The sequence below is a fragment of the Anguilla anguilla genome, chromosome 4, assembly GCF_013347855.1.
Source record: "Anguilla anguilla isolate fAngAng1 chromosome 4, fAngAng1.pri, whole genome shotgun sequence".
NCBI classification, from domain to species: Eukaryota; Metazoa; Chordata; class Actinopteri; order Anguilliformes; family Anguillidae; genus Anguilla; species Anguilla anguilla.
Genome location: NC_049204.1, coordinates 64,201,737 through 64,215,897, shown reverse-complemented (window position 1 = coordinate 64,215,897; position 14,161 = coordinate 64,201,737).

The following is a 14,161-nucleotide window of genomic DNA, read 5'->3' as shown; positions in this document are numbered from 1 at the left end:
AATTAAAATGCAATGACATCAAATATTAACAAAGTGTTTATAAACCTTTGACCCACTGAAAATCTGACTGACTTAACACAGGAACTGTACGGTAACATGACATGTGTGGAGTTGTGAAAAATTGAGTTTGAAGGCACACTGGTCTAGAAGACTCAGTTGCGACCAAGTTATAACTTTCCATCTATTTTCTGAAGTGCACCAGTCCCTTTTCCAGCAAAACACCTCCACAGCATGATGCTGCCACTCCCATGCTTCACAGTTGGGATGGTGTTCTTCGGATTAAAAGCCTCACCCGTTTTCCTCCAAAAGGGACTGGTGCACTTCATAAAATAGATGTCATGGTGAGGAAGGAGGATTATCTAGAAATACTGAAGCAACATCTCAAGACATCAGCTAGAAAGTTAGAACTTGGTCACAACTGAGTCTTCCAGTAGGACAATGATCCTAAGCATACCTCCAAAATTGTAACAAAATTGCTTGAAGACAACAAAGTGAAAGCATTGGAGTGGCCATCACAAAAGCCTGACCCGAATCCCATAGAAAATTTGTGGACTGAACAAAAAAAGAAAGTCCAAGCAAAGAGGCCCACAAACCTGACTGTAAAATGTCAGAGTGAGAAATTCCATAATCAAAATCGTTTATAGATATATGTTTTTAAATGTAACTTAAAAGGTGAAAATAATGAAAGCCCTTCACAGTGTCTTATTTTAGAAAACATATATTGGCTATTATATATTAAAATACAGCTATTAAATACAAAAGTTTTCCTTTTTTATCATGCATTCTTTATAATAATAATAATAAAACAGTAAAACTTCATTTACATAGCACTCAGGATATGTCAAAGATTGCTTCACAGAACATAATAATAATAATAATAATAATAATAATAATAATAATAATAATAATAAAACAGTAAAACTTCATTTTCATAGCACTCAGGATATGTCAAAGAATTATTCACAGAACATAAAACAATAAATAAAAGTGAAAGAATGATAAAAGAAAGTAAAAGTATATGGAACATGAAATGGGAGAGGCAAGAAATATGGGATAAAAATTTATAGCAAAATTTTTAAAAGGCACAATATTCCTGTAAACCCATTGTCTGTGTAAATCTCTGTTGTGAGTTCATAAATTATGTTAAAAATAAAAATGATTCTAGACGCGAAGTAATTGCCCATTTTGCAAATTTCCATTATAGATTCAGTTGTTCTGTAACGTTATCTTTGTGTTACATGTAAATTCTGTACATTTATTTTTTTTCATTTTCTTTCCATCCACACTAAACACTAAAGTGTCAAATGCTAACCTATTTATCGTGAGAATATACATGAGTGTACATATTCAGCTTCTGTAGTATATGGTGTTTATCAATATACATTTTTTTACGAAGTTAATAGTAATGTCACCAGGAGGCAAAAATCAATGTTAAATTGGCTGCGTGATCAACTTAAAAAAATAAATAAATAAAATAAAATAAAAGTAATCGAAACAGTGCTTCCAACAGCGTAGGTTCCATTTGAGCTGTTTCTGTCATGGCTTTGGAGAATTTCAAGGCATCTGCATCCAATGTTAAAGCATTTATATTTTCTGCAGATGACGGTGCCACCATCCGCAGAGAAGGAGGAATCGCTTCATGATCACTGATGTGTCATGGCCTCTCCAGATCGGATCCCATCACTGACCCTGTGTAACTGTATGCCTCTGTGCCTAGAAGAAGGAGACCTAGGCACAGAGACATGAACTACTGTGTGTGGCATCAGAACCGACCAATAGCTTAGAACGTGGGATGGACTCTTCGGCTCCCTGTGAGCCAATCAGCACCGGTTGACCAAACGGATAGGATTTCAACACACACAATGAGCGCCTGGTATCTTTTTTCGCTTCCCTTCGACAGAACGCTTTGCCGCTTTCCTAGTTCCTGATCAGGTCAGACTCCAGGGCCCTCGGATGAAGCCTGGCCTGCCCTTGTGATGAGGCTATCCGTAGAGACATTGTCAAATAGGCTGGGACTCCTTGCAATGGAGAATTCTGGGAAAACTGTCAAAAACACTAGATTCAGCGAAAAATCCAAACCAAGCCAGGAGTCCCCACCAATGCAGCCTTTCCGAGCCAGACAAAAGATGGTTAATCCATCTATGTCTGGAAGAATGGAAGAAACCCTTGACCCACCGCTGAGGTACAGTGCTGTGAAAAAGTATTTGCCCCCTTCCTGATTTCCTCTATTATTGCTTATTTGTCACACTGAACGTGTTCAGATCTTTAGACAAAATGTAATATTAGGCAAAGTGAAACTGAGTATGCACAAAACATTTTAAAAATTTAATTTAATTTAAAAAAATGGATTATGGGGAGTGGCAAGACGGAAACCACTGCTAGCCAGGAGAAACATCAGTGCTCGTCTCACATGTGCAAAAAAGCACTTGGATGATCTTCACGTCTTTTTGGATAATGATTGACAGATGAGTCTAAAGTAGAACTTTGTGGACAACACAGGTCTGATTATGTCTGATTTAAAGCAAGTACAGCATGGTGGTGGTAATGTGATGGTGTGGGGATGTCTTTCTGCCTTGGGACCTGCACGACTTGCCACTATTTTTAAATTAAATTTATTTCTTTATTTGAAAAGGGACAACGTACATATAAACAAATGTAAATGTACACGAGTTAGCCAAAAGGCTAGTTTTCATCTGCAGTCCCTTTTTATGGAGAATGTTTGGTCATCTGTCAACAAGACAATGATCCAAAACACTAAAGCAAGACCACATGTGAATGGCTGAAAGAAAACAAAATTTAAGTTTTGGAGTGGCCAAGTCAAAGTCCTGGCTTGAACCTGGCTTGACAAATATGCTGTGGCAGAACCTGAAACAAAGCAGTTCATGCTCGAAAAACCTACAATTTCGTCTGAATTAAAGCAGTTCTGCGAAGACGAGTGGGCTAAAATTCCTCCACAGCGATGAGAATGACTGATATCAAATCATAGGAGGCATTTGGTTGCAGTCATTGCTGCTAAAGGTGCTATGACTCATTATTAAGTTTAAGGGGACAAAGACTTTTTCACATGGGTGATATGGGTGTTTGATAACTTTTTTCATTAAATAAATAAAATAATTTTTAAAAAATGTGTTGTGTATTTATTCAGGTTGCCTTTGTCTAATATTACATTTTGTCTGAAAACCATTCAGTGTGACATATATATTATAATAGAGGAAATTAGGCAGCAGTGTAGTATAATGGGTTGAACACTGGCCGTTGTACCCTTGAGCAAGGTGCTTAACCTGCGTCGCTTCAGTATATTTCCAGCTGAATAAATGGACGCAATGTACACGCTGTGTAAAAAGTTATGTGAGTTGGTTTGGATAAGCGCGGGCTGAATGCCTGTAACGTAATGTAATGAAATCAGGGCGGGGGGGCAAATTCTCTTTCACGGCACTTTCAGGTAACTCAGATGGGAAGATTGATAAGACGTCGCTACAACATCGCTGCACAACCGATGCGCTGTGTGAAGACAGTAGAGATTTTATTCTCAAACCAAATCAAACTACAGCACGTAACCAAGGCCAGATTTGAGGCCACCTCCGCTCCTAATCCAAGTGTGAATACCACTTGGAGAGATGAAGTCCGTGTGCTCGTATGAACATTAATTTCCTCGCACATTTCAGGCACGTGACGTACGGCAGACGAGCCATTCGCATCAAAATGAGTGCCCTGTGCAGCTGTTAAACGTCAGAGCGTTAAATATGCCGGGCTCAAGGCCATTTTCTTCTGATTTAAATGTACTTCACAAGCCTATAGATCAGGACCTGTGGCTCCACGCAAGGGTTGCTACGGGACAGGTTTCCGAATTTCGAGGCCCGTTCCCCCCGGAAGGCCTCCGAATCCCCCGGGCGCCGTGGCGGGGTGTTTTTTTTCTGGGCCGGGCTGGCCGCTTCCGCGCTCCTCTCGTTCCCAGCCGAGACTCCGGCTCGGGGGCGAACCGCTTGGGCGTGATGCAGGAAGTGAAGGGCCAGGTGTGTCGGATCCTCTCTCTTAGGTTGCCGCTGGCAACGGTGTCACTGCAGGAATGAGCTCAGGGGTGGAGTGCTGTTGAGTCAGCTGGTGCCACGCCCGGATTGGGGGCCGTGTTGTCTGTCTGTGCCGAGGCACAAGCATGTATTTTGGCGGGGGTTGGACACACCCTGTCCTTACCTGCATAAACAGATCTGTCACTGGCTGGGTTTAGGGATAACCGGTCCTCCCAGACACTCCTGTCCCGACAGGGTTCGAGAGACAAACATGATATGCTGGTACGGACACGTTTCCGACACCGAGCTTGTTTCAAACATGTGAAGTAGCCCAGTGAGTCACTTTGCAGTGTAGAGGAAACAACTGCAGCACACAAACCTTTAAATTCACAGTCCTGTGATCGCAAAGGTATTGCTTATTTGAACATACAACTGCCTCGACTACTAATGAGATCCTCTTCCCATTAAGGGAGAGGTAGAAGGAGAGGAAAGGAGAGGAAAAGGAAGAAGTAGAGTGGTAGAGAGAGATTTAGAGGTAGAGAATGAGTGAGAGGAGAGAGGTGGAGAGATTAACGTGAGCGAAAACCTGCTCTCCTTCATGCTGGGTGTGTCTACTGATCAGGAACCGCAGAACACCAAAAAAAGCTGCAAGCTCCTCCTTCCTCTAAATCCGATAAATACTTAGCTGAAAGAGAAAGGGCGAGAGAGAGAGAGGGGGGGGGGGGAGAGAGAGGCAGAGACAGTAGGAAGACAGAGAGAGCGAGATAGAGAGAGAGAGAGGCAGAGACAGTGGGGGAGAGAGAGAGAGAGAGAGAGAGAGGCAGAGACAGTGGGGGACAGAGAGAGCAAGAGAGAGAGAGAGAGAGAGAGAGAGAGAGAGAGATTGAGAGAGCGTAAGTGTGTGTGTGTGTGTGTGACAGTGTTTTTTTTTGCCCAGTGTTTGGGGTTGACACAGTCAGCAGAACACAGAATGTGACACGTATATAACAGAATGTTGGTTGTTTGTCCAAATGATTAGTTTAGGCCAGTTTTATCAATGTGCATACAAATTATTGTTTATTCATACAAAGAGTAAACAATAAAATTTAAAAAAAGATTTTGGGTAGAAAAATCTTGAAGAATCACTAAAGCGTGAAGAAACGTAGTCCTAGGGGTCAGGAAAAGGGCACAGAGGCACAGCCTGAAAAGCAAATCTACAGCAAAAACGCTGAGTGTAAAATGTGTATTGTTAACACCAACACAAGACATTTTATTGAGGTGATTTAACTCTAAGGAAATTCCCTGCGTGGGTTTCCTTTCTCATCTTCCGTGGAAGTTGCACTGTGAACAGATAAAAGACGCCAAGTTCCGGGACTACCAGCAAGCTGCAATACGTGAGAAAAGGGTGTATCTCCTTGCCGTTGAATCTTCAAGACTGGGTTCGCTCCAAAAAAGGCAGTGGGGTTCGGATCGTGAACGTGGATCTGCGGTTACAAGCGAATAGCCATTCCAATTTGGGGCGGGAATCGGAGGCGCTGGATGCCAGTTTGGGGCGGGAATCAGAGAAGCTGGGTGACATACTGGGTGCCAAATCAAAAAAAAAAAAGAAGAAGAAGAAAAAAAAGATAAGGTTTTACAAAGAAACGGCATTTGGCGGTTCAAAGTCACCCGCCATGAAGGTCACCCCCTCACAGATTTGGCGGGGGACAGTAAAAAGGCATTTCCAGGGAGAATGAGATGCCCCGTCTTGTCGTAGTTGTGCTTGAGGTGATGGGCAGATGTCCAGACTGAGATGCCTGCCAGACACACTGATTTATGTGCCGCCACCTGTGCGTCAGATGAAGGGAACCAGAGAAAGGGTTGCATCGAGACACAGACCTTTTTCCGCGTCTCCCTCATCCGTGGTCTTGGCTTACTGCGTGGAACAGTATGTGCTTACTAAGCACAATGCACTTATGTGAGATGCTATGGCCTATCGCGTCTGCTAAAGGGACGAGGGAGAAAGAGAGAGAGAGAGAAAGAACAAAGAAAAGGACAGATCATGTACTTCAGATCTCTTATATAACCTTGTATATATACATATATATATATATATATATAACTTTCAAGTGAACTAGTCTGAGATTTTCTTTTAAAGCTTTAATTAGTGGCTGGTGTTTTGAGTGGCGCATACCTGGCAGGGAAGGTCTGTAGGTGGTTGTATGCCAGGTGTAGTGCATGCAGGTGGGTGTGGCCAGTCAGCAGGAGGACAAACTTCTCAGTCAGGCAGTTGTTGGTGAGGTAGAGCTCCTGCAGGATGTCTGGGGTATATGTTGTAAGGGGTACCTTGCTAAATTGCAGATTTCTATGAGCACGCTTGTGTGTGTGTATGGTGCAGTTTTGTCATAATAAGGGATTTGCATTGAAAATAAAGTTAAAAGAAAAATACATTTTCCATGACAAAACTAAGGTGGGGCGAATGAGGGTGTGAATGAAAGGGGGGGGGGGGGGCATGTAAGTTTACTCGTGTCTTATTAATTTTTTTCTGTTGTGAGGTGTTACTATCACAATGTATTTACTCGTTAAACAGCACAAGGTCTGTTGTCATACAAATAAAGCATTCTTCATTTGAATCCACATTTTTAAGAGAGAGAGACAGAGAGAGAGAGAGAGAAATGGTGGGACAAAGTGACAATGTGTCTGTTTTGTACCTATTCCTGCAACGCCTGCACATTCCAGTACTTTCCGTCATACTTCCGAACGATAGCGTTCCCCGAAATATTTGTGCCTGTATCCATGCTGCTCACCTTGGAAACGGGTAGAATAAGATGGCGGGGGAAATTTGAATGTTCTTTATTTAATTTTGGCTGTCACACGGTGTTTCAGCTCTCCCCATTTCTCAAGGGTGTGACTGCACTTGTGTCATCAGTAATGCATCACTGTCACACTCAATTTATTGCAACATCTCTTTGAAAAAAAAACATAAATCAAAATCACCTCAATGGGCAGAGGTTCAAAACACCGAGCCACCAATCACCTCTCACTTCACAAAAACAGCGCAAATAAACGTTGCTACGACTGACAGACTATTTTACAAACAACACAGATCCACCGTATGCAGGTTCCGTAAAACACTAACAACAATAAAAACAGACGCTTTGCCCCTTCAACAATTAGAAACACAGCTCATGCATACCTGAAAATAATACACCACAAACAGAAAGGGCAATAAATAAATAAATAAATATGAAAGGAAGGATTCGGGCAGGGCATTATGACATCATCAGACACGCCCAGCCTAGAAGAGAGCAGGTTTCACTTGCATTACTCTCTCTCCCTCTCTCTCTGTCTATGTCTCTCTCTCTCTCACTCGCTCACTCTCTCCAGTCTAGTTTTCCATAATTGAAGTGCACAATAGCAAGTAATACTGTAATTGCTATGACAACCACTTAACTGAAATGACGGAAACCAGTTTTCCTCCCACTCCCCGTGTCCAAAAGGTTTTGTTTATTGATTTAAAAAAAAAAAATTTGTTTGGCAAAACATAACAGAATAATTTCCCACTGTTTCATTACTGAGTTTCATTACTGTCAGTCATTTTTTGCTATTTAGTATATGATTTTGATTGGCCCAGACAGTTTTTTGCGCGTTGTGAAGGACATTTTGAAAAACTTTAGAAGCTTCTGACAACCTGCTGGATTTACAATGGCAGGTGTTTAGGCATTTGGGGGGGGGGGGGGGGGGGGTCGTCAAAAGCAAAATAAATAAATAAATAAATAAAAATAAAATAAAATAAAATAAAATACAAAAAAAACACAGAAAGTGAACTATGCCTTTAAGAAGTTGGTATGTATTCTAAACCTCAAAACCACTGGTTACTGTGAGGCTAATGCCTTACACACACACACACACACACACACACAAAGACATTTACTTGTCAGTACGTACACATCAGCGTACATTCATACATGCATGAGCATTAGAAATTCATGGGATTAGTAGGAAATATGGGCGTGTTGCACAATGTGTTGTTGAATTGCAAGCACACGAAAGGTTGATTGACAAGCCCTGCTAATTACGACAGCAGAGAGCTCGATTCTCACGATGTCGCTTCAAATAGTCAAATAATGAGATAAGGACAAACAGCCGACGGGGACAAGACAGCGCTACAGTTTTAGATTTATTTATGTATTTATTTATTCATTCATTTACTTACTTACTTAGTTATATACTATGTTTTGCAAATTATTCCCAGTTAGATTTTTTTTCTGGCTTAGTAAGAAAAAGAGTGAGAGGATCATGAATCATAACTATGAATCATAATTAAGCAAAAAAACAGATGGGAATAGACCGTGGGGCAAATGGTTTTTGGAATTTAAGGTCAGGGATCTGATAGCTAAAAAAAGGACCTTCCCAGAAAAAAAGGTGACGAGGGGAACTTTCCCGAAAACGGAACCCGAGGTCCTGAGGCTCCGGAGTTTCATTCTGCGCCGTGCGTGCCTGGGCACAGCCGCACACCGTGTGTGCCTCTCATTCACCCATTCACACACACACACACACACACTCACACACCAACGGTGAAAGGCTGCCACGCAAGGTACCAGTCAGCTCGTCGAGGGCAATTAGGGGTTAGGTGTCTTGCTCGGGGACACTTCGACACGCCCAGGGCGGGGGATCGAACTGGCAACCCTCCGACTGCCAGACAACCGCTCTTACCTCCTGAGCTATGTCGCCCCCCCTCCCCCCCCAATGTGCCGCTGAAGGGCCCCTACTTTACAACGAACACGCTCTCTAGAAGCAAAGTGAGATATTTTGCATTTGATAGTGATCACAGGACGGTGAACTGATGATACTCCTCTCTCCCATATATGGACATGTCAGGTGACGCTTGGTCAGGTGACCAGGCTAACTGGCTATAGGGCTGTGAGCCCTGGGCTGTGTACCACGGTATGCCATAGGCTTTGAGTGAGAATCACGGTCAGTAAATACAAGAACAAGGCGCTTCCGGGGACCTAGTATTTTTCAGGTAAATTATGCCATTTCAAAAGCCCATTACTGTCAAGGATTCAAAAGGGCTTGTTGCACAAATTATGATTGTACCAGATGGGGAACTTTAAATCATTTTTAACAGGCACAGATGTGAAAAGAGACACCTGTGGGTTTTTTTTTTTTTACTGTTGTTTTCACTCTTTTCTGATCCCCTGTACCTGTACATCGTAAACATCAGGACGTTTATGGACTACAGATTCTGTAAAGTTCCCCTTGGTTTCAGACAGACAGCTTTGCATTTGTGCATTCTAGCATTAGTGCAGTGTGTTTTATCCTGGCCAGTTTCTTCTTATTTTTGAGACAGAACATGCATGCACTTTGTGCTAAATCTATATCGTGTGTGGATCCACACCCTTCCTCTTTGTTGGCTTGTTGTCTTTGTCATTGGGACAACATATGCGCTATTGTCAAAGGCACATTACAACAGTACAACAGCATTAGACCTCTTCTCTTTGATATTAGTGGAGTTTTCACCTCAGTTGTGTGTTTATTATCCAGCCAGCTGTTGTATCAGGAGTGTTACTATTACTGTGCAGGCTCATAGCACCTGGGGAGCTGGTCCTAGCACTGAATATATGAATTGGCATCTTAGTTTTGTGCAACCTCTGCTGGCTGCCACATTTCAGAAATAGTCCGACGGGCTTGGACAACAGTCGGATAAGTGCAAATCCATTATAATAGCTATGTATAGGTACATTTATATAATGCTCGGTAATAAGCGTTTTTAAATTTATTTTTGGTGGTAATCACACCACACAGCCACTTGAAGGGTCACAAAAGCTCACAAAAGCAGTCAATGCAGGTTTAACAGTCAGTGTGTGAAGTGCCATGTAGATTTTATAGAAAAAAATATTAGCCCTGGTCTTATATTTCCTGGTCTTGCCTTCCATGCGATTTTACAACGTTTACAACAGCCTTATTATACATCTGAAGAGGTGAACTGTGATGCTCTAGCAAATGCTTGCATGAAACAAAATTGAAAAGTCTATACCACTACAGTGCTGGTAGGGGCAGCAGTGGGTTGCAGTTAGTAGAACCAGTGGATTGACCGACTGAATGTTGTGGGTTTAGATTCCAGCGGGACTCTTCCAGCTGTGCTTGAGAGCTCAACCTCATTCAACCTCCTAAATATTCTGTGTGAAGGAATGTGAATGATGTCAGCAGTGACATGTGGCTTGCATACAAGTGTGTGCTAGCAAAAGAAAAAAAAAAGAAAAAAAGAAAAAATCCAGAACCATTAAGAGAAATTACTTCTATGTATGAACTGCATAATGTTTGGGATGAGGACTTTTTATTTATTTATTTGGCTCTATACTTCACAATTTTAGATTTGAATTCAAACAATTTTCATGTGATTCTCAGCTTTTTTTAAAAGGGTGTTTTTTATACATTGTGGTTTCACCTTGTAGAAATTCCAGCACTTTTTATTAACAGAACCCCCATTTCAGGACACCATAATGTTTTGTGACAAATGGCCACTCCCACTCCCACTCCTTCATGAGTCACAACTTTAGGAGATTCAGTTTTTAATTAATTTATTTATTGCATCCGACAACAGACCAAGTGTCATTTTACAATACAGAAGACAGGCTGCTGTCTTTTGTATTGTAAAACATAAAAGTTGAACTGTTGGTGACATGAAAACAGACAGTCACCACTCGCATAAAATAAAACAGTCACCACTCCTATGAGATAAAACAGACAGTCACCATAGAATGAGCTAAAACATACAGTCACCACTCCTATGAGATAAAACAGACAGTCACCATAGAATGAGCTGAAACATACAGTCACCACTCGTATGAGATAAAACAGACAGTCACCATAGAATGAGCAAAAACATACAGTCACCACTCGTATGAGCTAGCATCTTTCCCGTATGATCATTGTCTCATGGTAATTATTCACCCGAGCAGTGACAATGCTAATGACTGTTAACACCGAAAGATGCCCTCCACCCTCTTAAATAGAAGATGACTAATCCTGCTTTGATTAAAGCCATTGGTAAGTCGTGAGAAAGCGGTGACTTAAGTGCTGGGTGAAGCTCTGCTTCTATACACACCTTGTGTCATCTATCTGGTTGCTATTGCCCCCTAGCAAAATCACAGCGAAACTCTCTATAAAATCCGAAGTGTTCAGTCTATCCTAAGAGTGTACATGAGTCCCGTTTATATTATTCATGTATTAAAGTATTCAAACCATTTAAAAAATATATATACTTGTTTAATTAAAATGCTTAAAATAATTTTACAATTTTGCTTATCTTGACTTCTGCACTGACAAGGCAAGCAGAACTTGAGTCTTTGAGTATTTATTTAACCCTGTGGCTCTCCAGGACCCGGATTGAGAACCACTGAATCAAAGATCTTTGTCTTTGATCTCAGAAGACTGCTGGTCTTAGGTATTTGGTTGCTAAGAATGTGCCTAGTTACACTCAAGTAATTCATGCTCCATAATAGAAACTGAAAGAGGTGCACTGGAAAATTACATAAGCTCAGAGCACACAGCACAAGGTGTATATTTGAACTAATGGTACCAGCTGTGAAACTCCATAAAATGTTCAGACAACTGTATACCTGAAATAAAAAAGATGCCTCAAATTATACAAATGAATGACCATATCATATATAAGTATATTATATTTTGTTTAAGCATGTCACATACAGTTATAATAATAAATTAAAATATCTTGATATATGAAACACACATCTTCAGAAACAGAATGTACAGTGCTTCTGAGTACAAAATCACTCCATACATCTCAATGGCAAGATAACATCAATGTTCCTGAATTCCTAAATCTTGTAATGATTTACTACGCGGAAGATGGTCAGGAAAGTGGCGAGCATTGTTGGGCTGAATGACATGTTCTCGTCATATGTTATGTTATAATAATGTTATGTTGTGTTAACATCTAAGGTTAAAATTCTGGCTGATTCACCGCTATTGTTATTTATTTATTTATTTATTTATTTATTTGATTACGAACAAACAGGTCCTACATCCAAGATCTGGTGTGAAACGTGTGTCAGACACAGTGAAAATCAGTGATCTGTGCACTGTAAGTACCGGCTACTGCACTTCCTGTCTACTCAGGAGGCTTGATGGGAAAGTAGGCCATGTCCCGTGGGGTGTGTCGATACTGTGCCCTAAATGCGCCTTCAGGTGGCCTTACTGGTAAACGCGAAAACAAGTGAGGGGTGGGAAGACAGATGGAAGGCAAAAGGTCCGGTGAGCTCGCCTGTAGGACAGCATAAATACTTGGATGTCCATGCTAGTAGTATTACTATTAATAATAGTATTGCTAGTAGTATTATAGTTGTAGTAGTATTGCTAGTAGTATTATAGTTGTAGTAGTATTGCTAGTAGTATTATAGTTGTAGTAGTATTCGTAACAGTAGTAATATAATCAGTCAGTAGCTGGGCTGGCAGGTAAAAATATATCATTATATTATTCCTGGGCCCAAAAAAAAAAAAACCCCATAATTATACAGATCGTTGCCCCGCTGAGAACAACATACCCGGTTCGTGCCCCCCCCCGCCCCCCCCCTCCCCCCCCACTCAGCCCCACCCCGGTGTCAGCCCTGGCCATTATTTACATGACGCCTGTACTCAGCTGTGTGCTAGTTTAGCGACGGTAAGCGCACGGCAGCCAGGCAGCGCTGCTGCCGCAGTGTGCCTTTCGCTCGAGCGTGTGAACGCTCTCTCTCTCTCTCGCTCTCTCTCTATCTCACAGGGAGAGAGACAGAGAGAGAGAGAGCTGCGGGGCATGTGTGTGTGTGTGTGTGTGTGCGCGCTGCAGGAAAAAAAAAGCTTGCCATACCGCCACACCCTCTGACAAGGCCACGCCACATTCCACACGCAGCCCTCCAATCAAACCCAGATTCTGCGAGCGAGGCACTTTTCCCACAGCGGGTCCTCGCCCTCACCGCGGAGAAGCTGCCCTCTTTTCGGGTGACATCACAGCGGTCACTAAAAATCGCGTAATCATCAGCCGTACAGCCATGCAATCCCCCAGATTCCACACCTCTCCTGTTTATTGTGGACATTATGGCATTAAAAATAACTCAATTCTCCTTTGACACGTCTGGTTATATGGGTGAATAATAATAATAATAATAATAATAATAATAATAATAATAATAATAATAATAATACCAATTTTGATTATTACAGCTGTTATGCTCATACAGTGTATTGTTTACATGGTCACTATTTTTATTATTTTTCCACAGCATAATGTTCAATGTTAAATCAACTCTGTACTCAGTTGTCAACTGAGCAACATTTGCTCTGATCGAGGACGCTCGATGCATTTTCATTCATATAAACCCGGACTTGATTAAACACAGAACAATTTATTTTGTATTGTAATTATTTAAATGCCAAACAAGGTCTTATATTTTCAACTACTAACTATGCTTTCAAATTTTTTTTTTCAGTTTACATTTGAAGCATACTCTAAATTGCACTTTTTTTTAAAAAAAAATAAAGAAACCACTTTTTCCCCCCTGTGTAGGGGTGTCAACCAAATAAATAGCAGTTAAATAAAAACATTTTACATGTATATTTAAGATATATACTGAAAAAGTTAAAGATCTCCTGTTCTGAACAGACATTACATTACAGGTATTTAGCAGACGCTCTTATCCAGAGCGACTTACACAACTTTTACATAGCATTTTACATTGTATCCATTTATACAGCTGGATATATACTGAAGCAATTTCGGTTAAGTACCTTGCTCAAGGGTACAACGGCAGTGTCCTACCCGGGAATCGAACATGCAACCTTTCGGTTACAAGCCCAGTTCCTTACCCACTGTGCTACACTCCGTCCAGTGGCATGGAAAGTGTTACTACCCACATTCCCAGCTTAACCTCTACCTCAACCTCTCCAAAGCACCGGCTCTAATCTCATAGCTCTCATAGCATCTGCACTCAAAGCTATGGAGAATGTAATATTTGGACTCCTATACTGATAATTAGTATGTGCTTTCAAATAATTCATTGAGGTATTGTGAATGAAGCCAAAAAAAAGCTAAATATAAATAACTGTCTGTGGTGGAGTGCATGTGATTAGTAAGCCAGTGTGCTGGCTCCTGACTTAGTCACCAATGTGTGAAGAAAGAGATGCTGGCTGATTCA